The 24,124-nt window shown below is 32.5% G+C and overlaps 27 non-coding genes across 27 annotated transcripts; all 27 read right to left on the minus strand.

Annotated features, from left to right (window-relative positions):
- Positions 1-526: 526 nt before the first annotated feature.
- On the minus strand, positions 527-598 carry TRNAC-GCA (transfer RNA cysteine (anticodon GCA)). The gene has a single exon. It is a non-coding gene; the product is annotated as a tRNA-Cys (tRNA).
- Positions 599-1,610: 1,012 nt separating this feature from the next.
- Positions 1,611-1,682, minus strand: TRNAC-GCA (transfer RNA cysteine (anticodon GCA)). Its single transcript has one exon. It is a non-coding gene; the product is annotated as a tRNA-Cys (tRNA).
- Positions 1,683-2,568: 886 nt separating this feature from the next.
- TRNAC-GCA (transfer RNA cysteine (anticodon GCA)) lies at positions 2,569-2,640 on the minus strand. The gene has a single exon. It is a non-coding gene; the product is annotated as a tRNA-Cys (tRNA).
- A 2,736-nt stretch (positions 2,641-5,376) lies between these two features.
- On the minus strand, positions 5,377-5,448 carry TRNAC-GCA (transfer RNA cysteine (anticodon GCA)). Its single transcript has one exon. It is a non-coding gene; the product is annotated as a tRNA-Cys (tRNA).
- Positions 5,449-6,315: 867 nt separating this feature from the next.
- On the minus strand, positions 6,316-6,387 carry TRNAC-GCA (transfer RNA cysteine (anticodon GCA)). Its single transcript has one exon. It is a non-coding gene; the product is annotated as a tRNA-Cys (tRNA).
- Positions 6,388-7,746: 1,359 nt separating this feature from the next.
- Positions 7,747-7,818, minus strand: TRNAC-GCA (transfer RNA cysteine (anticodon GCA)). Its single transcript has one exon. It is a non-coding gene; the product is annotated as a tRNA-Cys (tRNA).
- A 1,339-nt stretch (positions 7,819-9,157) lies between these two features.
- Positions 9,158-9,229, minus strand: TRNAC-GCA (transfer RNA cysteine (anticodon GCA)). The gene has a single exon. It is a non-coding gene; the product is annotated as a tRNA-Cys (tRNA).
- Positions 9,230-9,640: 411 nt separating this feature from the next.
- TRNAC-GCA (transfer RNA cysteine (anticodon GCA)) lies at positions 9,641-9,712 on the minus strand. Its single transcript has one exon. It is a non-coding gene; the product is annotated as a tRNA-Cys (tRNA).
- Positions 9,713-10,580: 868 nt separating this feature from the next.
- On the minus strand, positions 10,581-10,652 carry TRNAC-GCA (transfer RNA cysteine (anticodon GCA)). Its single transcript has one exon. It is a non-coding gene; the product is annotated as a tRNA-Cys (tRNA).
- An 858-nt stretch (positions 10,653-11,510) lies between these two features.
- TRNAC-GCA (transfer RNA cysteine (anticodon GCA)) lies at positions 11,511-11,582 on the minus strand. The gene has a single exon. It is a non-coding gene; the product is annotated as a tRNA-Cys (tRNA).
- A 418-nt stretch (positions 11,583-12,000) lies between these two features.
- TRNAC-GCA (transfer RNA cysteine (anticodon GCA)) lies at positions 12,001-12,072 on the minus strand. Its single transcript has one exon. It is a non-coding gene; the product is annotated as a tRNA-Cys (tRNA).
- An 868-nt stretch (positions 12,073-12,940) lies between these two features.
- On the minus strand, positions 12,941-13,012 carry TRNAC-GCA (transfer RNA cysteine (anticodon GCA)). The gene has a single exon. It is a non-coding gene; the product is annotated as a tRNA-Cys (tRNA).
- A 419-nt stretch (positions 13,013-13,431) lies between these two features.
- On the minus strand, positions 13,432-13,503 carry TRNAC-GCA (transfer RNA cysteine (anticodon GCA)). The gene has a single exon. It is a non-coding gene; the product is annotated as a tRNA-Cys (tRNA).
- A 418-nt stretch (positions 13,504-13,921) lies between these two features.
- On the minus strand, positions 13,922-13,993 carry TRNAC-GCA (transfer RNA cysteine (anticodon GCA)). The gene has a single exon. It is a non-coding gene; the product is annotated as a tRNA-Cys (tRNA).
- Positions 13,994-15,310: 1,317 nt separating this feature from the next.
- TRNAC-GCA (transfer RNA cysteine (anticodon GCA)) lies at positions 15,311-15,382 on the minus strand. The gene has a single exon. It is a non-coding gene; the product is annotated as a tRNA-Cys (tRNA).
- Positions 15,383-15,800: 418 nt separating this feature from the next.
- On the minus strand, positions 15,801-15,872 carry TRNAC-GCA (transfer RNA cysteine (anticodon GCA)). Its single transcript has one exon. It is a non-coding gene; the product is annotated as a tRNA-Cys (tRNA).
- Positions 15,873-16,291: 419 nt separating this feature from the next.
- On the minus strand, positions 16,292-16,363 carry TRNAC-GCA (transfer RNA cysteine (anticodon GCA)). The gene has a single exon. It is a non-coding gene; the product is annotated as a tRNA-Cys (tRNA).
- Positions 16,364-16,781: 418 nt separating this feature from the next.
- Positions 16,782-16,853, minus strand: TRNAC-GCA (transfer RNA cysteine (anticodon GCA)). The gene has a single exon. It is a non-coding gene; the product is annotated as a tRNA-Cys (tRNA).
- Positions 16,854-18,171: 1,318 nt separating this feature from the next.
- TRNAC-GCA (transfer RNA cysteine (anticodon GCA)) lies at positions 18,172-18,243 on the minus strand. The gene has a single exon. It is a non-coding gene; the product is annotated as a tRNA-Cys (tRNA).
- Positions 18,244-19,587: 1,344 nt separating this feature from the next.
- TRNAC-GCA (transfer RNA cysteine (anticodon GCA)) lies at positions 19,588-19,659 on the minus strand. The gene has a single exon. It is a non-coding gene; the product is annotated as a tRNA-Cys (tRNA).
- Positions 19,660-20,060: 401 nt separating this feature from the next.
- On the minus strand, positions 20,061-20,132 carry TRNAC-GCA (transfer RNA cysteine (anticodon GCA)). The gene has a single exon. It is a non-coding gene; the product is annotated as a tRNA-Cys (tRNA).
- A 419-nt stretch (positions 20,133-20,551) lies between these two features.
- On the minus strand, positions 20,552-20,623 carry TRNAC-GCA (transfer RNA cysteine (anticodon GCA)). Its single transcript has one exon. It is a non-coding gene; the product is annotated as a tRNA-Cys (tRNA).
- Positions 20,624-21,026: 403 nt separating this feature from the next.
- Positions 21,027-21,098, minus strand: TRNAC-GCA (transfer RNA cysteine (anticodon GCA)). Its single transcript has one exon. It is a non-coding gene; the product is annotated as a tRNA-Cys (tRNA).
- Positions 21,099-21,982: 884 nt separating this feature from the next.
- TRNAC-GCA (transfer RNA cysteine (anticodon GCA)) lies at positions 21,983-22,054 on the minus strand. Its single transcript has one exon. It is a non-coding gene; the product is annotated as a tRNA-Cys (tRNA).
- A 419-nt stretch (positions 22,055-22,473) lies between these two features.
- Positions 22,474-22,545, minus strand: TRNAC-GCA (transfer RNA cysteine (anticodon GCA)). Its single transcript has one exon. It is a non-coding gene; the product is annotated as a tRNA-Cys (tRNA).
- Positions 22,546-22,964: 419 nt separating this feature from the next.
- On the minus strand, positions 22,965-23,036 carry TRNAC-GCA (transfer RNA cysteine (anticodon GCA)). Its single transcript has one exon. It is a non-coding gene; the product is annotated as a tRNA-Cys (tRNA).
- Positions 23,037-23,870: 834 nt separating this feature from the next.
- On the minus strand, positions 23,871-23,942 carry TRNAC-GCA (transfer RNA cysteine (anticodon GCA)). Its single transcript has one exon. It is a non-coding gene; the product is annotated as a tRNA-Cys (tRNA).
- Between the last annotated feature and the right edge of the window lie 182 nt (positions 23,943-24,124).

A 24,124-nucleotide genomic window follows, 5' to 3' on the forward strand; every position in this document is an offset into this window, starting at 1 on the left:
AGTCATGATTCTGAAAATATATTACCATTCAAGATTTTTAAAGGGGGCACTTTGAACCTGAGACCTCTTGATCTGCAGTCAAATGCTCTACCACTGAGCTATACCCCCAATTTGGCATGTTGTTAATACTTTTGATTTCCCCCCAATATAATTTATGAATTTATTTATTTGTTTTTCTTAATTTAGGTTCTCTTGACGGCCTCCTGCTGGTCATTAGCAGAACTCATAAAATCAACAGAAATGAGTAAATTCTGCTCTTTGATTTAGAATCGAGAGGAAGATTTCTTCAAATGAGAGGAAAATGTGTCCATTCTCCACCAGCATCTAGTAGAAATTTATAACACTATAACCTGTTGCACTGAAATAAAAATCTGTTACTTTTCAAGGAACAGTATGGTAGATTTCATAATACGAGTAGGAAATAAATATTTTGATGAAAAAATGTTTTTCTTAAAATACAATTTTCAAATTGAGGACATGATGTTAGTCATGATTCTGAATATATATTACTATTCAAGATTTTTAAAGGGGGCACCAGGATTTGAACCTGAGACCTCTTGATCTGCAGTCAAATGCTCTACCACTGAGCTATACCCCCAATTTGGCATGTTTTTATTACTTTTGATTTCCCCCCAATATAATTTTAGAATGTATTTATTTGTTTTTCTTAATTTAGGTTCTCTTGACGGCCTCCTGCTGGTCATTAGCAGAACTCACAAAATCGACAGAAATGAGTAAATTCTGCTTTTTGATTTAGAATCGAGAGGAAGATTTCTTCAAATGACAGGAAAATGTGTCCATTCTCCACCAGCATCTAGTAGAAATTTATAACACTATAACCTGTTGCACTGAAATAAAACTTTGTTACTTTTCAAGCAACAGTATGGTAGATTATATAATACGAGTAGGAAATAAATATTTTGATGAAAAAAATTTTTTCTTAAAATACAATTTTCAAATTGAGGACATGATGTTAGTCATGATTCTGAAAATATATTACCATTCAAGATTTTTAAAGGGGGCACCAGGATTTGAGTTATACCCCCAAATTGGCATGTTTTGATTACTTTTGATTTCCCCCCCCCCCCCCCCGTATAATTTAAGAATGTATTTATTTGTTTTTCTTAATTTAGGTTCTCTTGACGGCCTCCTGCTGGTCATTAGCAGAACTCACTAAATCGACAGAAATGAGTAAATTTGACTGAGACCTCTTGATCTGCAGTCAAATGCTCTACCACTGAGCTATACCCCCAATTTGGCATGTTTTTAATACTTTTGATTTCCCCCCAATATAATTTAAGAATTTATTTATTTGTTTTTCTTAATTTAGGTTCTCTTGACGGCCTCCTGCTGGTCATTAGCAGAACTCATAAAATCAACAGAAATGTGTCCATTCTCCACCAGCATCTAGTAGAAATTTGTAACACTATAACATGTTGCACTGAAATAAAAATCTGTTACTTTTCAAGGAACAGTATGGTAGATTTCATCATACGAGTAGGAAATAAATATTTTGATGAAAAAATGTTTTTTCTTTAAATACAATTTTCAAATTGAGGACATGATGTTAGTCATGATTCTGAAAATATATTACCATTCAAGATTTTTAAAGGGGGCACCAGGATTTGAACCTGAGACCTCTTGATCTGCAGTCAAATGCTCTACCACTGAGCTATACCCCCAATTTGGCATGTTTTGATTACTTTTGATTTCCCCCCAATATAATTTAAGAATGTATTTATTTGTTTTTCTTAATTTAGGTTCTCTTGACGGCCTCCTGCTGGTCAATCGACAGAAATTAGTAAATTCTGCTCTTTGATTTAGAATCGAGAGGAAGATTTCTTCAAATGAGAGGAAAATGTGTCCATTCTCCACCAGCATCTAGTAGAAATTTGTAACACTACAACATGTTGCACTGAAATAAAAATCTGTTACTTTTCAAGGAACAGTATGGTAGATTTCATCATGCGAGTAGGAAATAATATTTTGATGAAAAAATGTTTTTTCTTAAAATACAATTTTCAAATTGAGGTCATGATGTTAGTCATGATTCTGAAAATATATTACCATTCAAGATTTTTAAAGGGGGCACTTTGAACCTGAGACCTCTTGATCTGCAGTCAAATGCTCTACCACTGAGCTATACCCCCAATTTGGCATGTTGTTAATACTTTTGATTTCCCCCCAATATAATTTATGAATTTATTTATTTGTTTTTCTTAATTTAGGTTCTCTTGACGGCCTCCTGCTGGTCATTAGCAGAACTCATAAAATCAACAGAAATGAGTAAATTCTGCTCTTTGATTTAGAATCGAGAGGAAGATTTCTTCAAATGAGAGGAAAATGTGTCCATTCTCCACCAGCATCTAGTAGAAATTTATAACACTATAACCTGTTGCACTGAAATAAAAATCTGTTACTTTTCAAGGAACAGTATGGTAGATTTCATAATACGAGTAGGAAATAAATATTTTGATGAAAAAATGTTTTTCTTAAAATACAATTTTCAAATTGAGGACATGATGTTAGTCATGATTCTGAATATATATTACTATTCAAGATTTTTAAAGGGGGCACCAGGATTTGAACCTGAGACCTCTTGATCTGCAGTCAAATGCTCTACCACTGAGCTATACCCCCAATTTGGCATGTTTTTATTACTTTTGATTTCCCCCCCAATATAATTTTAGAATGTATTTATTTGTTTTTCTTAATTTAGGTTCTCTTGACGGCCTCCTGCTGGTCATTAGCAGAACTCACAAAATCGACAGAAATGAGTAAATTCTGCTTTTTGATTTAGAATCGAGAGGAAGATTTCTTCAAATGACAGGAAAATGTGTCCATTCTCCACCAGCATCTAGTAGAAATTTATAACACTATAACCTGTTGCACTGAAATAAAACTTTGTTACTTTTCAAGCAACAGTATGGTAGATTATATAATACGAGTAGGAAATAAATATTTTGATGAAAAAAATTTTTTTCTTAAAATACAATTTTCAAATTGAGGACATGATGTTAGTCATGATTCTGAAAATATATTACCATTCAAGATTTTTAAAGGGGGCACCAGGATTTGAGTTATACCCCCAAATTGGCATGTTTTGATTACTTTTGATTTCCCCCCCCCGTATAATTTAAGAATGTATTTATTTGTTTTTCTTAATTTAGGTTCTCTTGACGGCCTCCTGCTGGTCATTAGCAGAACTCACTAAATCGACAGAAATGAGTAAATTCTGCTCTTTGATTTAGAATCGAGAGGAAGATTTCTTCAAATGAGAGGAAAATGTGTCCATTCTCCACCAGCATCTAGTAGAAATTTGTAACACTATAACATGTTGCACTGAAATAAAAATCTGTTACTTTTCAAGGAACAGTATGGTAGATTTCATCATACGAGTAGGAAATAAATATTTTGATGAAAAAATGTTTTTTCTTTAAATACAATTTTCAAATTGAGGACATGATGTTAGTCATGATTCTGAAAATATATTACCATTCAAGATTTTTAAAGGGGGCACCAGGATTTGAAGCTGAGACCTCTTGATCTGCAGTCAAATGCTCTACCACTGAGCTATACCCCCAATTTGGCATGTTTTTAATACTTTTGATTTCCCCCCAATATAATTTAAGAATTTATTTATTTGTTTTTCTTAATTTAGGTTCTCTTGACGGCCTCCTGCTGGTCATTAGCAGAACTCATAAAATCAACAGAAATGAGTAAATTCTGCTCTTTGATTTAGAATCGAGAGGAAGATTTCTTCAAATGAGAGGAAAATGTGTCCATTCTCCACCAGCATCTAGTAGAAATTTATAACACTATAACCTGTTGCACTGAAATAAAAATCTGTTACTTTTCAAGGAACAGTATGGTAGATTTCATAATACGAGTAGGAAATAAATATTTTAATGAAAAAATGTTTTTTCTTAAAATACAATTTTCAAATTGAGGACATGATGTTAGTCATGATTCTGAAAATATATTACCATTCAAGATTTTTAAAGGGGGCACCAGGATTGTGAACCTGAGACCTCTTGATCTGCAGTCAAATGCTCTACCACTGAGCTATACCCCCAAATTGGCATGTTTTGATTACTTTTGATTTCCCCCCAATATAATTTAAGAATGTATTTATTTGTTTTTCTTAATTTAGGTTCTCTTGACGGCCTCCTGCTGGTCAATCGACAGAAATTAGTAAATTCTGCTCTTTGATTTAGAATCGAGAGGAAGATTTCTTCAAATGAGAGGAAAATGTGTCCATTCTCCACCAGCATCTAGTAGAAATTTGTAACACTACAACATGTTGCACTGAAATAAAAATCTGTTACTTTTCAAGGAACAGTATGGTAGATTTCATCATACGAGTAGGAAATAAATATTTTGATGAAAAAAATTTTTTTCTTTAAATACAATTTTCAAATTGATGACATGATGTTAGTCATGATTCTGAAAATATATTACCATTCAAGATTTTTAAAGGGGGCACCAGGATTTGAGTTATACCCCCAAATTGGCATGTTTTGATTACTTTTGATTTCCCCCCCATATAATTTAAGAATGTATTTATTTGTTTTTCTTAATTTAGGTTCTCTTGACGGCCTCCTGCTGGTCATTAGCAGAACTCACTAAATCGACAGATATAAGTAAATTCTGCTCTTTGATTTAGAATCGAGAGGAAGATTTCTTCAAATGAGAGGAAAATGTGTCCATTCTCCACCAGCATCTAGTAGAAATTTGTAACACTATAACATGTTGCACTGAAATAAAAATCTGTTACTTTTCAAGGAACAGTATGGTAGATTTCATCATACGAGTAGGAAATAAATATTTTGATGAAAAAATGTTTTTTCTTTAAATACAATTTTCAAATTGAGGACATGATGTTAGTCATGATTCTGAAAATATATTACCATTCAAGATTTTTAAAGGGGGCACCAGGATTTGAGTTATACCCCCAAATTGGCATGTTTTGATTACTTTTGATTTCCCCCCCGATATAATTTAAGAATGTATTTATTTGTTTTTCTTAATTTAGGTTCTCTTGACGGCCTCCTGCTGGTCATTAGCAGAACTCACTAAATCGACAGAAATGAGTAAATTCTGCTCTTTGATTTAGAATCGAGAGGAAGATTTCTTCAAATGAGAAGAAAATGTGTCCATTCTCCACCAGCATCTAGTAGAAATTTGTAACACTATAACATGTTGCACTGAAATAAAAATCTGTTACTTTTCAAGGAACAGTATGGTAGATTTCATCATACGAGTAGGAAATAAATATTTTGATGAAAAAATTTTTTTTCTTTAAATACAATTTTCAAATTGAGGACAAGATGTTAGTCATGATTCTGAAAATATATCACCATTCAAGATTTTTAAAGGGGGCACCAGGATTTGAACCTGAGACCTCTTGATCTGCAGTCAAATGCTCTACCACTGAGCTATACCCCCAATTTGGCATGTTTTTAATACTTTTGATTTCCCCCAATATAATTTAAGAATTTATTTATTTGTTTTTCTTAATTTAGGTTCTCTTGACGGCCTCCTGCTGGTCATTAGCAGAACTCACTAAATCGACAGATATAAGTAAATTCTGCTCTTTGATTTAGAATCGAGAGGAAGATTTCTTCAAATGAGAGGAAAATGTGTCCATTCTCCACCAGCATCTAGTAGAAATTTATAACACTATAACCTGTTGCACTGAAATAAAAATCTGTTACTTTTCAAGGAACAGTATGGTAGATTTCATAATACGAGTAGGAAATAAATATTTTGATGAAAATTTTTTTTTTCTTTAAATACAATTTTCAAATTGATGACATGATGTTAGTCATGATTCTGAAAATATATTACCATTCAAGATTTTTAAAGGGGGCACCAGGATTTGAGTTATACCCCCAAATTGGCATGTTTTGATTACTTTTGATTTCCCCCCCATATAATTTAAGAATGTATTTATTTGTTTTTCTTAATTTAGGTTCTCTTGACGGCCTCCTGCTGGTCATTAGCAGAACTCACTAAATCGACAGAAATGAGTAAATTCTGCTCTTTGATTTAGAATCGAGAGGAAGATTTCTTCAAATGAGAGGAAAATGTGTCCATTCTCCAACAGCATCTAGTAGAAATTTGTAACACTATAACATGTTGCACTGAAATAAAAATCTGTTACTTTTCAAGGAACAGTATGGTAGATTTCATCATACGACTAGGAAATAATATTTTGATGAAAAAATGTTTTTTCTTAAAATACAATTTTCAAATTGATGTCATGATGTTAGTCATGATTCTGAAAATATATTACCATTCAAGATTTTTAAAGGGAGGCACCAGGATTTGAACCTGAGACCTCTTGATCTGCAGTCAAATGCTCTACCACTGAGCTATACCCCCAATTTGGCATGTTGTTAATACTTTTGATTTCCCCCCAATATAATTTATGAATTTATTTATTTGTTTTTCATAATTTAGGTTCTCTTGACGGCCTCCTGCTGGTCATTAGCAGAACTCATAAAATCAACAGAAATGAGTAAATTCTGCTCTTTGATTTAGAATCGAGAGGAAGATTTCTTCAAATGAGAGGAAAATGTGTCCATTCTCCACCAGCATCTAGTAGAAATTTATAACACTATAACCTGTTGCACTGAAATAAAAATCTGTTACTTTTCAAGGAACAGTATGGTAGATTTCATAATACGAGTAGGAAATAAATATTTTGATGAAAAAATGTTTTTCTTAAAATACAAATTTCAAATTGAGGACATGATGTTAGTCATGATTCTGAAAATATATTACCATTCAAGATTTTTAAAGGGGGCACCAGGATTGTGAACCTGAGACCTCTTGATCTGCAGTCAAATGCTCTACCACTGAGCTATACCCCCAAATTGGCATGTTTTGATTACTTTTGATTTCCCCCCAATATAATTTTAGAATGTATTTATTTGTTTTTCTTAATTTAGGTTCTCTTGACGGCCTCCTGCTGGTCATTAGCAAAACTCACAAAATCGACAGAAATTAGTAAATTCTGCTTTTTGATTTAGAATCGAGAGGAAGATTTCTTCAAATGACAGGAAAATGTGTCCATTCTCCACCAGCATCTAGTAGAAATTTATAACACTATAACCTGTTGCACTGAAATAAAACTTTGTTACTTTTCAAGCAACAGTATGGTAGATTATATAATACGAGTAGGAAATAAATATTTTGATGAAAAATTTTTTTTTCTTAAAATACAATTTTCAAATTGAGGACATGATGTTAGTCATGATTCTGAAAATATATTACCATTCAAGATTTTTAAAGGGGGCACCAGGATTTGAGTTATACCCCCAATTTGGCATGTTGTTAATACTTTTGATTTCCCCCCAATATAATTTATGAATTTATTTATTTGTTTTTCTTAATTTAGGTTCTCTTGACGGCCTCCTGCTGGTCATTAGCAGAACTCATAAAATCAACAGAAATGAGTAAATTCTGCTCTTTGATTTAGAATCGAGAGGAAGATTTCTTCAAATGAGAGGAAAATGTGTCCATTCTCCACCAGCATCTAGTAGAAATTTGTAACACTATAACATGTTGCACTGAAATAAAAATCTGTTACTTTTCAAGGAACAGTATGGTAGATTTCATCATACGAGTAGGAAATAAATATTTTGATGAAAAAATGTTTTTTCTTTAAATACAATTTTCAAATTGAGGACATGATGTTAGTCATGATTCTGAAAATATATTACCATTCAAGATTTTTAAAGGGGGCACCAGGATTTGAACCTGAGACCTCTTGATCTGCAGTCAAATGCTCTACCACTGAGCTATACCCCCAATTTGGCATGTTTTGATTACTTTTGATTTCCCCCCAATATAATTTAAGAATGTATTTATTTGTTTTTCTTAATTTAGGTTCTCTTGACGGCCTCCTGCTGGTCAATCGACAGAAATTAGTAAATTCTGCTCTTTGATTTAGAATCGAGAGGAAGATTTCTTCAAATGAGAGGAAAATGTGTCCATTCTCCACCAGCATCTAGTAGAAATTTGTAACACTACAACATGTTGCACTGAAATAAAAATCTGTTACTTTTCAAGGAACAGTATGGTAGATTTCATCATGCGAGTAGGAAATAATATTTTGATGAAAAAATGTTTTTTCTTAAAATACAATTTTCAAATTGAGGTCATGATGTTAGTCATGATTCTGAAAATATATTACCATTCAAGATTTTTAAAGGGGGCACTTTGAACCTGAGACCTCTTGATCTGCAGTCAAATGCTCTACCACTGAGCTATACCCCCAATTTGGCATGTTGTTAATACTTTTGATTTCCCCCCAATATAATTTATGAATTTATTTATTTGTTTTTCTTAATTTAGGTTCTCTTGACGGCCTCCTGCTGGTCATTAGCAGAACTCACAAAATCGACAGAAATGAGTAAATTCTGCTTTTTGATTTAGAATCGAGAGGAAGATTTCTTCAAATGACAGGAAAATGTGTCCATTCTCCACCAGCATCTAGTAGAAATTTATAACACTATAACCTGTTGCACTGAAATAAAACTTTGTTACTTTTCAAGCAACAGTATGGTAGATTATATAATACGAGTAGGAAATAAATATTTTGATGAAAAAATTTTTTTCTTAAAATACAATTTTCAAATTGAGGACATGATGTTAGTCATGATTCTGAAAATATATTACCATTCAAGATTTTTAAAGGGGGCACCAGGATTTGAGTTATACCCCCAAATTGGCATGTTTTGATTACTTTTGATTTCCCCCCCCCCCCGTATAATTTAAGAATGTATTTATTTGTTTTTCTTAATTTAGGTTCTCTTGACGGCCTCCTGCTGGTCATTAGCAGAACTCACAAAATCGACAGAAATGAGTAAATTCTGCTTTTTGATTTAGAATCGAGAGGAAGATTTCTTCAAATGAGAGGAAAATGTGTCCATTCTCCACCAGCATCTAGTAGAAATTTGTAACACTATAACCTGTTGCACTGAAATAAAAATCTGTTACTTTTCAAGGAACAGTATGGTAGATTTCATAATACGAGTAGGAAATAAATATTTTGATGAAAAAATGTTTTTCTTAAAATACAATTTTCAAATTGAGGACATGATGTTAGTCATGATTCTGAAAATAAATTACCATTCAAGATTTTTAAAGGGGGCACCAGGATTTGAACCTGAGACCTCTTGATCTGCAGTCAAATGCTCTACCACTGAGCTATACCCCCAATTTGGCATGTTTTTATTACTTTTGATTTCCCCCCCAATATAATTTTAGAATGTATTTATTTGTTTTTCTTAATTTAGGTTCTCTTGACGGCCTCCTGCTGGTCATTAGCAAAACTCACAAAATCGACAGAAATGAGTAAATTCTGCTTTTTGATTTAGAATCGAGAGGAAGATTTCTTCAAATGACAGGAAAATGTGTCCATTCTCCACCAGCATCTAGTAGAAATTTGTAACACTATAACATGTTGCACTGAAATAAAAATCTGTTACTTTTCAAGGAACAGTATGGTAGATTTCATCATACGACTAGGAAATAATATTTTGATGAAAAAATGTTTTTTCTTAAAATACAATTTTCAAATTGATGTCAGTCATGATTCTGAAAATATATTACCATTCAAGATTTTTAAAGGGGGCACCAGGATTTGAACCTGAGACCTCTTGATCTGCAGTCAAATGCTCTACCACTGAGCTATACCCCCAATTTGGCATGTTGTTAATACTTTTGATTTCCCCCCAATATAATTTATGAATTTATTTATTTGTTTTTCTTAATTTAGGTTCTCTTGACGGCCTCCTGCTGGTCATTAGCAGAACTCATAAAATCAACAGAAATGAGTAAATTCTGCTCTTTGATTTAGAATCGAGAGGAAGATTTCTTCAAATGAGAGGAAAATGTGTCCATTCTCCACCAGCATCTAGTAGAAATTTATAACACTATAACCTGTTGCACTGAAATAAAAATCTGTTACTTTTCAAGGAACAGTATGGTAGATTTCATAATACGAGTAGGAAATAAATATTTTGATGAAAAAATGTTTTTCTTAAAATACAAATTTCAAATTGAGGACATGATGTTAGTCATGATTCTGAAAATAAATTACCATTCAAGATTTTTAAAGGGGGCACCAGGATTTGAGTTATACCCCCAAATTGGCATGTTTTGATTACTTTTGATTTCCCCCCCGATATAATTTAAGAATGTATTTATTTGTTTTTCTTAATTTAGGTTCTCTTGACGGCCTCCTGCTGGTCATTAGCAGAACTCACTAAATCGACAGAAATGAGTAAATTCTGCTCTTTGATTTAGAATCGAGAGGAAGATTTCTTCAAATGAGAAGAAAATGTGTCCATTCTCCACCAGCATCTAGTAGAAATTTGTAACACTATAACATGTTGCACTGAAATAAAAATCTGTTACTTTTCAAGGAACAGTATGGTAGATTTCATCATACGAGTAGGAAATAAATATTTTGATGAAAAAATGTTTTTTCTTTAAATACAATTTTCAAATTGAGGACAAGATGTTAGTCATGATTCTGAAAATATATCACCATTCAAGATTTTTAAAGGGGGCACCAGGATTTGAACCTGAGACCTCTTGATCTGCAGTCAAATGCTCTACCACTGAGCTATACCCCCAATTTGGCATGTTTTTAATACTTTTGATTTCCCCCAATATAATTTAAGAATTTATTTATTTGTTTTTCTTAATTTAGGTTCTCTTGACGGCCTCCTGCTGGTCATTAGCAGAACTCATAAAATCAACAGAAATGAGTAAATTCTGCTCTTTGATTTAGAATCGAGAGGAAGATTTCTTCAAATGAGAGGAAAATGTGTCCATTCTCCACCAGCATCTAGTAGAAATTTATAACACTATAACCTGTTGCACTGAAATAAAAATCTGTTACTTTTCAAGGAACAGTATGGTAGATTTCATAATACGAGTAGGAAATAAATATTTTGATGAAAATTTTTTTTTTCTTTAAATACAATTTTCAAATTGATGACATGATGTTAGTCATGATTCTGAAAATATATTACCATTCAAGATTTTTAAAGGGGGCACCAGGATTTGAGTTATACCCCCAAATTGGCATGTTTTGATTACTTTTGATTTCCCCCCCATATAATTTAAGAATGTATTTATTTGTTTTTCTTAATTTAGGTTCTCTTGACGGCCTCCTGCTGGTCATTAGCAGAACTCACTAAATCGACAGAAATGAGTAAATTCTGCTCTTTGATTTAGAATCGAGAGGAAGATTTCTTCAAATGAGAGGAAAATGTGTCCATTCTCCAACAGCATCTAGTAGAAATTTGTAACACTATAACATGTTGCACTGAAATAAAAATCTGTTACTTTTCAAGGAACAGTATGGTAGATTTCATCATACGACTAGGAAATAATATTTTGATGAAAAAATGTTTTTTCTTAAAATACAATTTTCAAATTGATGTTAGTCATGATTCTGAAAATATATTACCATTCAAGATTTTTAAAGGGGGCACCAGGATTTGAACCTGAGACCTCTTGATCTGCAGTCAAATGCTCTACCACTGAGCTATACCCCCAATTTGGCATGTTGTTAATACTTTTGATTTCCCCCCAATATAATTTATGAATTTATTTATTTGTTTTTCATAATTTAGGTTCTCTTGACGGCCTCCTGCTGGTCATTAGCAGAACTCATAAAATCAACAGAAATGAGTAAATTCTGCTCTTTGATTTAGAATCGAGAGGAAGATTTCTTCAAATGAGAGGAAAATGTGTCCATTCTCCACCAGCATCTAGTAGAAATTTATAACACTATAACCTGTTGCACTGAAATAAAAATCTGTTACTTTTCAAGGAACAGTATGGTAGATTTCATAATACGAGTAGGAAATAAATATTTTGATGAAAAAATGTTTTTCTTAAAATACAAATTTCAAATTGAGGACATGATGTTAGTCATGATTCTGAAAATAAATTACCATTCAAGATTTTTAAAGGGGGCACCAGGATTTGAACCTGAGACCTCTTGATCTGCAGTCAAATGCTCTACCACTGAGCTATACCCCCAATTTGGCATGTTTTTATTACTTTTGATTTCCCCCCCAATATAATTTTAGAATGTATTTATTTGTTTTTCTTAATTTAGGTTCTCTTGACGGCCTCCTGCTGGTCATTAGCAAAACTCACAAAATCGACAGAAATTAGTAAATTCTGCTTTTTGATTTAGAATCGAGAGGAAGATTTCTTCAAATGACAGGAAAATGTGTCCATTCTCCACCAGCATCTAGTAGAAATTTATAACACTATAACCTGTTGCACTGAAATAAAACTTTGTTACTTTTCAAGCAACAGTATGGTAGATTATATAATACGAGTAGGAAATAAATATTTTGATGAAAATTTTTTTTTTCTTAAAATACAATTTTCAAATTGAGGACATGATGTTAGTCATGATTCTGAAAATATATTACCATTCAAGATTTTTAAAGGGGGCACCAGGATTTGAGTTATACCCCCAATTTGGCATGTTGTTAATACTTTTGATTTCCCCCCAATATAATTTATGAATTTATTTATTTGTTTTTCTTAATTTAGGTTCTCTTGACGGCCTCCTGCTGGTCATTAGCAGAACTCATAAAATCAACAGAAATGAGTAAATTCTGCTCTTTGATTTAGAATCGAGAGGAAGATTTCTTCAAATGAGAGGAAAATGTGTCCATTCTCCACCAGCATCTAGTAGAAATTTGTAACACTATAACCTGTTGCACTGAAATAAAAATCTGTTACTTTTCAAGGAACAGTATGGTAGATTTCATAATACGAGTAGGAAATAAATATTTTGATGAAAAAATGTTTTTCTTAAAATACAATTTTCAAATTGAGGACATGATGTTAGTCATGATTCTGAAAATAAATTACCATTCAAGATTTTTAAAGGGGGCACCAGGATTTGAACCTGAGACCTCTTGATCTGCAGTCAAATGCTCTACCACTGAGCTATACCCCCAATTTGGCATGTTTTTATTACTTTTGATTTCCCCCCCAATATAATTTTAGAATGTATTTATTTGTTTTTCTTAATTTAGGTTCTCTTGACGGCCTCCTGCTGGTCATTAGCAAAACTCACAAAATCGACAGAAATGAGTAAATTCTGCTTTTTGATTTAGAATCGAGAGGAAGATTTCTTCAAATGACAGGAAAATGTGTCCATTCTCCACCAGCATCTAGTAGAATTTTGTAACACTATAACATGTTGCACTGAAATAAAAATCTGTTACTTTTCAAGGAACAGTATGGTAGATTTCATCATACGACTAGGAAATAATATTTTGATGAAAAAATGTTTTTTCTTAAAATACAATTTTCAAATTGATGTCATGATGTTAGTCATGATTCTGAAAATATATTACCATTCAAGATTTTTAAAGGGGGCACCAGGATTTGAACCTGAGACCTCTTGATCTGCAGTCAAATGCTCTACCACTGAGCTATACCCCCAATTTGGCATGTTGTTAATACTTTTGATTTCCCCCCAATATAATTTATGAATTTATTTATTTGTTTTTCTTAATTTAGGTTCTCTTGACGGCCTCCTGCTGGTCATTAGCAGAACTCATAAAATCAACAGAAATGAGTAAATTCTGCTCTTTGATTTAGAATCGAGAGGAAGATTTCTTCAAATGAGAGGAAAATGTGTCCATTCTCCACCAGCATCTAGTAGAAATTTATAACACTATAACCTGTTGCACTGAAATAAAAATCTGTTACTTTTCAAGGAACAGTATGGTAGATTTCATAATACGAGTAGGAAATAAATATTTTGATGAAAAAATGTTTTTCTTAAAATACAAATTTCAAATTGAGGACATGATGTTAGTCATGATTCTGAAAATAAATTACCATTCAAGATTTTTAAAGGGGGCACCAGGATTTGAACCTGAGACCTCTTGATCTGCAGTCAAATGCTCTACCACTGAGCTATACCCCCAATTTGGCATGTTTTTATTACTTTTGATTTCCCCCCAATATAATTTTAGAATGTATTTATTTGTTTTTCTTAATTTAGGTTCTCTTGACGGCCTCCTGCTGGTCATTAGCAAAACTCACAAAATCGACAGAAATTAGTAAATTCTGCTTTTTGATTTAGAATCGAGAGGAAGATTTCTTCAAATGACAGGAAAATGTGTCCATTCTCCACCAGCATCTAGTAGAAATTTATAACACTATAACCTGTTGCACTGAAATAAAACTTTGTTACTTTTCAAGCAACAGTATGGTAGATTATATAATACGAGTAGGAAATAAATATTTTGATGAAAAATTTTTTTTTCTTAAAATACAATTTTCAAATTGAGGACATGATGTTAGTCATGATTCTGAAAATATATTACCATTCAAGATTTTTAAAGGGGGCACCAGGATTTGAGTTATACCCCCAATTTGGCATGTTGTTAATACTTTTGATTTCCCCCCAATATAATTTATGAATTTATTTATTTGTTTTTCTTAATTTAGGTTCTCTTGACGGCCTCCTGCTGGTCATTAGCAGAACTCATAAAATCAACAGAAATGAGTAAATTCTGCTCTTTGATTTAGAATCGAGAGGAAGATTTCTTCAAATGAGAGGAAAATGTGTCCATTCTCCACCAGCATCTAGTAGAAATTTGTAACACTATAACCTGTTGCACTGAAATAAAAATCTGTTACTTTTCAAGGAACAGTATGGTAGATTTCATAATACGAGTAGGAAATAAATATTTTGATGAAAAAATGTTTTTCTTAAAATACAATTTTCAAATTGAGGACATGATGTTAGTCATGATTCTGAAAATATATTACCATTCAAGATTTTTAAAGGGGGCACCAGGATTTGAGTTATACCCCCAAATTGGCATGTTTTGATTACTTTTCATTTCCCCCCCCGTATAATTTAAGAATGTATTTATTTGTTTTTCTTAATTTAGGTTCTCTTGACGGCCTCCTGCTGGTCATTAGCAGAACTCACTAAATCGACAGAAATGAGTAAATTCTGCTCTTTGATTTAGAATCGAGAGGAAGATTTCTTCAAATGAGAGGAAAATGTGTCCATTCTCCACCAGCATCTAGTAGAAATTTGTAACACTATAACATGTTGCACTGAAATAAAAATCTGTTACTTTTCAAGGAACAGTATGGTAGATTTCATCATACGAGTAGGAAATAAATATTTTGATGAAAAAATGTTTTTTCTTTAAATACAATTTTCAAATTGAGGACATGATGTTAGTCATGATTCTGAAAATATATTACCATTCAAGATTTTTAAAGGGGGCACCAGGATTTGAACCTGAGACCTCTTGATCTGCAGTCAAATGCTCTACCACTGAGCTATACCCCCAATTTGGCATGTTTTTAATACTTTTGATTTCCCCCCAATATAATTTAAGAATTTATTTATTTGTTTTTCTTAATTTAGGTTCTCTTGACGGCCTCCTGCTGGTCATTAGCAGAACTCATAAAATCAACAGAAATGAGTAAATTCTGCTCTTTGATTTAGAATCGAGAGGAAGATTTCTTCAAATGAGAGGAAAATGTGTCCATTCTCCACCAGCATCTAGTAGAAATTTGTAACACTATAACCTGTTGCACTGAAATAAAAATCTGTTACTTTTCAAGGAACAGTATGGTAGATTTCATAATACGAGTAGGAAATAAATATTTTGATGAAAAAATGTTTTTCTTAAAATACAATTTTCAAATTGAGGACATGATGTTAGTCATGATTCTGAAAATAAATTACAATTCAAGATTTTTAAAGGGGGCACCAGGATTTGAACCTGAGACCTCTTGATCTGCAGTCAAATGCTCTACCACTGAGCTATACCCCCAATTTGGCATGTTTTTATTACTTTTGATTTCCCCCCCAATATAATTTTAGAATGTATTTATTTGTTTTTCTTAATTTAGGTTCTCTTGACGGCCTCCTGCTGGTCATTAGCAAAACTCACAAAATCGACAGAAATGAGTAAATTCTGCTTTTTGATTTAGAATCGAGAGGAAGATTTCTTCAAATGACAGGAAAATGTGTCCATTCTCCACCAGCATCTAGTAGAATTTTGTAACACTATAACATGTTGCACTGAAATAAAAATCTGTTACTTTTCAAGGAACAGTATGGTAGATTTCATCATACGACTAGGAAATAATATTTTGATGAAAAAATGTTTTTTCTTAAAATACAATTTTCAAATTGATGTCATGATGTTAGTCATGATTCTGAAAATATATTACCATTCAAGATTTTTAAAGGGGGCACCAGGATTTGAACCTGAGACCTCTTGATCTGCAGTCAAATGCTCTACCACTGAGCTATACCCCCAATTTGGCATGTTGTTAATACTTTTGATTTCCCCCCAATATAATTTATGAATTTATTTATTTGTTTTTCTTAATTTAGGTTCTCTTGACGGCCTCCTGCTGGTCATTAGCAGAACTCATAAAATCAACAGAAATGAGTAAATTCTGCTCTTTGATTTAGAATCGAGAGGAAGATTTCTTCAAATGAGAGGAAAATGTGTCCATTCTCCACCAGCATCTAGTAGAAATTTATAACACTATAACCTGTTGCACTGAAATAAAAATCTGTTACTTTTCAAGGAACAGTATGGTAGATTTCATAATACGAGTAGGAAATAAATATTTTGATGAAAAAATGTTTTTCTTAAAATACAAATTTCAAATTGAGGACATGATGTTAGTCATGATTCTGAAAATAAATTACCATTCAAGATTTTTAAAGGGGGCACCAGGATTTGAACCTGAGACCTCTTGATCTGCAGTCAAATGCTCTACCACTGAGCTATACCCCCAATTTGGCATGTTTTTATTACTTTTGATTTCCCCCCCAATATAATTTTAGAATGTATTTATTTGTTTTTCTTAATTTAGGTTCTCTTGACGGCCTCCTGCTGGTCATTAGCAAAACTCACAAAATCGACAGAAATTAGTAAATTCTGCTTTTTGATTTAGAATCGAGAGGAAGATTTCTTCAAATGACAGGAAAATGTGTCCATTCTCCACCAGCATCTAGTAGAAATTTATAACACTATAACCTGTTGCACTGAAATAAAACTTTGTTACTTTTCAAGCAACAGTATGGTAGATTATATAATACGAGTAGGAAATAAATATTTTGATGAAAAATTTTTTTTTCTTAAAATACAATTTTCAAATTGAGGACATGATGTTAGTCATGATTCTGAAAATATATTACCATTCACGATTTTTAAAGGGGGCACCAGGATTTGAGTTATACCCCCAATTTGGCATGTTGTTAATACTTTTGATTTCCCCCCAATATAATTTATGAATTTATTTATTTGTTTTTCTTAATTTAGGTTCTCTTGACGGCCTCCTGCTGGTCATTAGCAGAACTCATAAAATCAACAGAAATGAGTAAATTCTGCTCTTTGATTTAGAATCGAGAGGAAGATTTCTTCAAATGAGAGGAAAATGTGTCCATTCTCCACCAGCATCTAGTAGAAATTTGTAACACTATAACCTGTTGCACTGAAATAAAAATCTGTTACTTTTCAAGGAACAGTATGGTAGATTTCATAATACGAGTAGGAAATAAATATTTTGATGAAAAAATGTTTTTCTTAAAATACAATTTTCAAATTGAGGACATGATGTTAGTCATGATTCTGAAAATATATTACCATTCAAGATTTTTAAAGGGGGCACCAGGATTTGAGTTATACCCCCAAATTGGCATGTTTTGATTACTTTTCATTTCCCCCCCCGTATAATTTAAGAATGTATTTATTTGTTTTTCTTAATTTAGGTTCTCTTGACGGCCTCCTGCTGGTCATTAGCAGAACTCACTAAATCGACAGAAATGAGTAAATTCTGCTCTTTGATTTAGAATCGAGAGGAAGATTTCTTCAAATGAGAGGAAAATGTGTCCATTCTCCACCAGCATCTAGTAGAAATTTGTAACACTATAACATGTTGCACTGAAATAAAAATCTGTTACTTTTCAAGGAACAGTATGGTAGATTTCATCATACGAGTAGGAAATAAATATTTTGATGAAAAAATGTTTTTTCTTTAAATACAATTTTCAAATTGAGGACATGATGTTAGTCATGATTCTGAAAATATATTACCATTCAAGATTTTTAAAGGGGGCACCAGGATTTGAACCTGAGACCTCTTGATCTGCAGTCAAATGCTCTACCACTGAGCTATACCCCCAATTTGGCATGTTTTTAATACTTTTGATTTCCCCCCAATATAATTTAAGAATTTATTTATTTGTTTTTCTTAATTTAGGTTCTCTTGACGGCCTCCTGCTGGTCATTAGCAGAACTCATAAAATCAACAGAAATGAGTAAATTCTGCTCTTTGATTTAGAATCGAGAGGAAGATTTCTTCAAATGAGAGGAAAATGTGTCCATTCTCCACCAGCATCTAGTAGAAATTTATAACACTATAACCTGTTGCACTGAAATAAAAATCTGTTACTTTTCAAGGAACAGTATGGTAGATTTCATAATACGAGTAGGAAATAAATATTTTAATGAAAAAATGTTTTTTCTTAAAATACAATTTTCAAATTGAGGACATGATGTTAGTCATGATTCTGAAAATATATTACCATTCAAGATTTTTAAAGGGGGCACCAGGATTGTGAACCTGAGACCTCTTGATCTGCAGTCAAATGCTCTACCACTGAGCTATATCCCCAAATTGGCATGTTTTGATTACTTTTGATTTCCCCCCAATATAATTTAAGAATGTATTTATTTGTTTTTCTTAATTTAGGTTCTCTTGACGGCCTCCTGCTGGTCAATCGACAGAAATTAGTAAATTCTGCTCTTTGATTTAGAATCGAGAGGAAGATTTCTTCAAATGAGAGGAAAATGTGTCCATTCTCCACCAGCATCTAGTAGAAATTTGTAACACTACAACATGTTGCACTGAAATAAAAATCTGTTACTTTTCAAGGAACAGTATGGTAGATTTCATCATACGAGTAGGAAATAAATATTTTGATGAAAAAATGTTTTTTCTTTAAAAACAATTTTCAAATTGAGGACAAGATGTTAGTCATGATACTGAAAATATATTACCGTTCAAGATTTTTAAAGGGGGCACCAGGATTTGAGTTATATCCCCAAATTTGCATGTTTTGATTACTTTTGATTTCCCCCCCCATATAATTTAAGAATGTATTTATTTGTTTTTCTTAATTTAGGTTCTCTTGACGGCCTCCTGCTGGTCATTAGCAGAACTCACTAAATCGACAGAAATGAGTAAATTCTGCTCTTTGATTTAGAATCGAGAGGAAGATTTCTTCAAATGAGAGGAAAATGTGTCCATTCTCCACCAGCATCTAGTAGAAATTTGTAACACTATAACATGTTGCACTGAAATAAAAATCTGTTACTTTTCAAGGAACAGTATGGTAGATTTCATCATACGAGTAGGAAATAAATATTTTGATGAAAAAATGTTTTTTCTTTAAATACAATTTTCAAATTGAGGACATGATGTTAGTCATGATTCTGAAAATATATTACCATTCAAGATTTTTAAAGGGGGCACCAGGATTTGAACCTGAGACCTCTTGATCTGCAGTCAAATGCTCTACCACTGAGCTATACCCCCAATTTGGCATGTTTTGATTACTTTTGATTTCCCCCCAATATAATTTAAGAATGTATTTATTTGTTTTTCTTAATTTAGGTTCTCTTGACGGCCTCCTGCTGGTCAATCGACAGAAATTAGTAAATTCTGCTCTTTGATTTAGAATCGAGAGGAAGATTTCTTCAAATGAGAGGAAAATGTGTCCATTCTCCACCAGCATCTAGTAGAAATTTGTAACACTACAACATGTTGCACTGAAATAAAAATCTGTTACTTTTCAAGGAACAGTATGGTAGATTTCATCATGCGAGTAGGAAATAATATTTTGATGAAAAAATGTTTTTTCTTAAAATACAATTTTCAAATTGAGGTCATGATGTTAGTCATGATTCTGAAAATATATTACCATTCAAGATTTTTAAAGGGGGCACCAGGATTTGAACCTGAGACCTCTTGATCTGCAGTCAAATGCTCTACCACTGAGCTATACCCCCAATTTGGCATGTTGTTAATACTTTTGATTTCCCCCCCAATATAATTTATGAATTTATTTATTTGTTTTTCTTAATTTAGGTTCTCTTGACGGCCTCCTGCTGGTCATTAGCAGAACTCATAAAATCAACAGAAATGAGTAAATTCTGCTCTTTGATTTAGAATCGAGAGGAAGATTTCTTCAAATGAGAGGAAAATGTGTCCATTCTCCACCAGCATCTAGTAGAAATTTATAACACTATAACCTGTTGCACTGAAATAAAAATCTGTTACTTTTCAAGGAACAGTATGGTAGATTTCATAATACGAGTAGGAAATAAATATTTTGATGAAAAAATGTTTTTCTTAAAATACAATTTTCAAATTGAGGACATGATGTTAGTCATGATTCTGAAAATATATTACCATTCAAGATTTTTAAAGGGGGCACCAGGATTTGAACCTGAGACTTCTTGATCTGCAGTCAAATGCTCTACCACTGAGCTATACCCCCAATTTGGCATGTTTTTATTACTTTTGATTTCCCCCCCAATATAATTTAAGAATGTATTTATTTGTTTTTCTTAATTTAGGTTCTCTTGACGGCCTCCTGCTGGTCAATTGACAGAAATTAGTAAATTCTGCTCTTTGATTTAGAATCGAGAGGAAGATTTCTTCAAATGAGAGGAAAATGTGTCCATTCTCCACCAGCATCTAGTAGAAATTTGTAACACTACAACATGTTGCACTGAAATAAAAATCTGTTACTTTTCAAGGAACAGTATGGTAGATTTCATCATGCGAGTAGGAAATAAATATTTTGATGAAAAAATGTTTTTTCTTAAAATACAATTTTCAAATTGAGGACATGATGTTAGTCATGATTCTGAAAATATATTACCATTCAAGATTTTTAAAGGGGGTACCAGGATTTGAACCTGAGACCTCTTGATCTGCAGTCAAATGCTCTACCACTGAGCTATACCCCCAATTTGGCATGTTTTTAATACTTTTGATTTCCCCCAATATAATTTAAGAATTTATTTATTTGTTTTTCTTAATTTAGGTTCTCTTGACGGCCTCCTGCTGGTCATTAGCAGAACTCACTAAATCGACAGAAATGAGTAAATTCTGCTCTTTGATTTAGAATCGAGAGGAAGATTTCTTCAAATGAGAGGAAAATGTGTCCATTCTCCACCAGCATCTAGTAGAAATTTGTAACACTATAACATGTTGCACTGAAATAAAAATCTGTTACTTTTCAAGGAACAGTATGGTAGATTTCATCATACGAGTAGGAAATAAATATTTTGATGAAAAAATGTTTTTTCTTTAAATACAATTTTCAAATTGAGGACATGATGTTAGTCATGATTCTGAAAATATATTACCATTCAAGATTTTTAAAGGGGATTTGAACCTGAGACCTCTTGATCTGCAGTCAAATGCTCTACCACTGAGCTATACCCCCAATTTGGCATGTTTTTAATACTTTTGATTTCCCCCCAATATAATTTAAGAATGTATTTATTTGTTTTTCTTAATTTAGGTTCTCTTGACGGCCTCCTGCTGGTCAATTGACAGAAATTAGTAAATTCTGCTCTTTGATTTAGAATCGAGAGGAAGATTTCTTCAAATGAGAGGAAAATGTGTCCATTCTCCACCAGCATCTAGTAGAAATTTGTAACACTACAACATGTTGCACTGAAATAAAAATCTGTTACTTTTCAAGGAACAGTATGGTAGATTTCATCATGCGAGTAGGAAATAAATATTTTGATGAAAAAATGTTTTTTCTTAAAATACAATTTTCAAATTGAGGACATGATGTTAGTCATGATTCTGAAAATATATTACCATTCAAGATTTTTAAAGGGGGCACCAGGATTTGAACCTGAGACCTCTTGATCTGCAGTCAAATGCTCTACCACTGAGCTATACCCCCAATTTGGCATGTTTTTAATACTTTTGATTTCCCCCCAATATAATTTAAGAATTTATTTATTTGTTTTTCTTAATTTAGGTTCTCTTGACGGCCTCCTGCTGGTCATTAGCAGAACTCACAAAATCGACAGAAATGAGTAAATTCTGCTCTTTGATTTAGAATCGAGAGGAAGATTTCTTCAAATGAGAGGAAAATGTGTCCATTCTCCAACAGCATCTAGTAGAAATTTATAACACTATAACCTGTTGCACTGAAATAAAAATCTGTTACTTTTCAAGGAACAGTATGGTAGATTTCATAATACGAGTAGGAAATAAATATTTTAATGAAAAAATGTTTTTTCTTAAAATACAATTTTCAAATTGAGGACATGATGTTAGTCATGATTCTGAAAATATATTACCATTCAAGATTTTTAAAGGGGGCACCAGGATTTGAACCTGAGACCTCTTGATCTGCAGTCAAATGCTCTACCACTGAGCTATACCCCCAATTTGGCATGTTGTTAATACTTTTGATTTCCCCCCCAATATAATTTATGAATTTATTTATTTGTTTTTCTTAATTTAGGTTCTCTTGACGGCCTCCTGCTGGTCATTAGCAGAACTCATAAAATCAACAGAAATGAGTAAATTCTGCTCTTTGATTTAGAATCGAGAGGAAGATTTCTTCAAATGAGAGGAAAATGTGTCCATTCTCCAACAGCATCTAGTAGAAATTTATAACACTATAACCTGTTGCACTGAAATAAAAATCTGTTACTTTTCAAGGAACAGTATGGTAGATTTCATAATACGAGTAGGAAATAAATATTTTGATGAAAAAATGTTTTTCTTAAAATACAATTTTCAAATTGAGGACATGATGTTAGTCATGATTCTGAAAATATATTACCATTCAAGATTTTTAAAAGGGGCACCAGGATTTGAACCTGAGACCTCTTGATCTGCAGTCAAATGCTCTACCACTGAGCTACACCCCCAATTTGGCATGTTTTTATTACTTTTGATTTCCCCCCCAATATAATTTAAGAATGTATTTATTTGTTTTTCTTAATTTAGGTTCTCTTGACGGCCTCCTGCTGGTCAATTGACAGAAATTAGTAAATTCTGCTCTTTGATTTAGAATCGAGAGGAAGATTTCTTCAAATGAGAGGAAAATGTGTCCATTCTCCACCAGCATCTATTAGAAATTTGTAACACTACAACATGTTGCACTGAAATAAAAATCTGTTACTTTTCAAGGAACAGTATGGTAGATTTCATCATGCGAGTAGGAAATAAATATTTTGATGAAAAAATGTTTTTTCTTAAAATACAATTTTCAAATTGAGGACATGATGTTAGTCATGATTCTGAAAATATATTACCATTCAAGATTTTTAAAGGGGGCACCAGGATTTGAGTTATACCCCCAAATTGGCATGTTTTGATTACTTTTGATTTCCCCCCCATATAATTTAAGAATGTATTTATTTGTTTTTCTTAATTTAGGTTCTCTTGACGGCCTCCTGCTGGTCAATCGACAGAAATTAGTAAATTCTGCTCTTTGATTTAGAATCGAGAGGAAGATTTCTTCAAATGAGAGGAAAATGTGTCCATTCTCCACCAGCATCTAGTAGAAATTTGTAACACTACAACATGTTGCACTGAAATAAAAATCTGTTACTTTTCAAGGAACAGTATGGTAGATTTCATCATGCGAGTAGGAAATAATATTTTGATGAAAAAATGTTTTTTCTTAAAATACAATTTTAAAATTGAGGTCATGATGTTAGTCATGATTCTGAAAATATATTACCATTCAAGATTTTTAAAGGGGGCACCAGGATTTGAACCTGAGACCTCTTGAACTGCAGTCAAATGCTCTACCACTGAGCTATACCCCCAATTTGGCATGTTGTTAATACTTTTGATTTCCCCCCCAATATAATTTATGAATTTATTTATTTGTTTTTCTTAATTTAGGTTCTCTTGACGGCCTCCTGCTGGTCATTAGCAGAACTCATAAAATCAACAGAAATGAGTAAATTCTGCTCTTTGATTTAGAATCGAGAGGAAGATTTCTTCA

This window comes from Pelobates fuscus, chromosome 1, assembly GCF_036172605.1.
Source record: "Pelobates fuscus isolate aPelFus1 chromosome 1, aPelFus1.pri, whole genome shotgun sequence".
Taxonomy (NCBI): domain Eukaryota; kingdom Metazoa; phylum Chordata; class Amphibia; order Anura; family Pelobatidae; genus Pelobates; species Pelobates fuscus.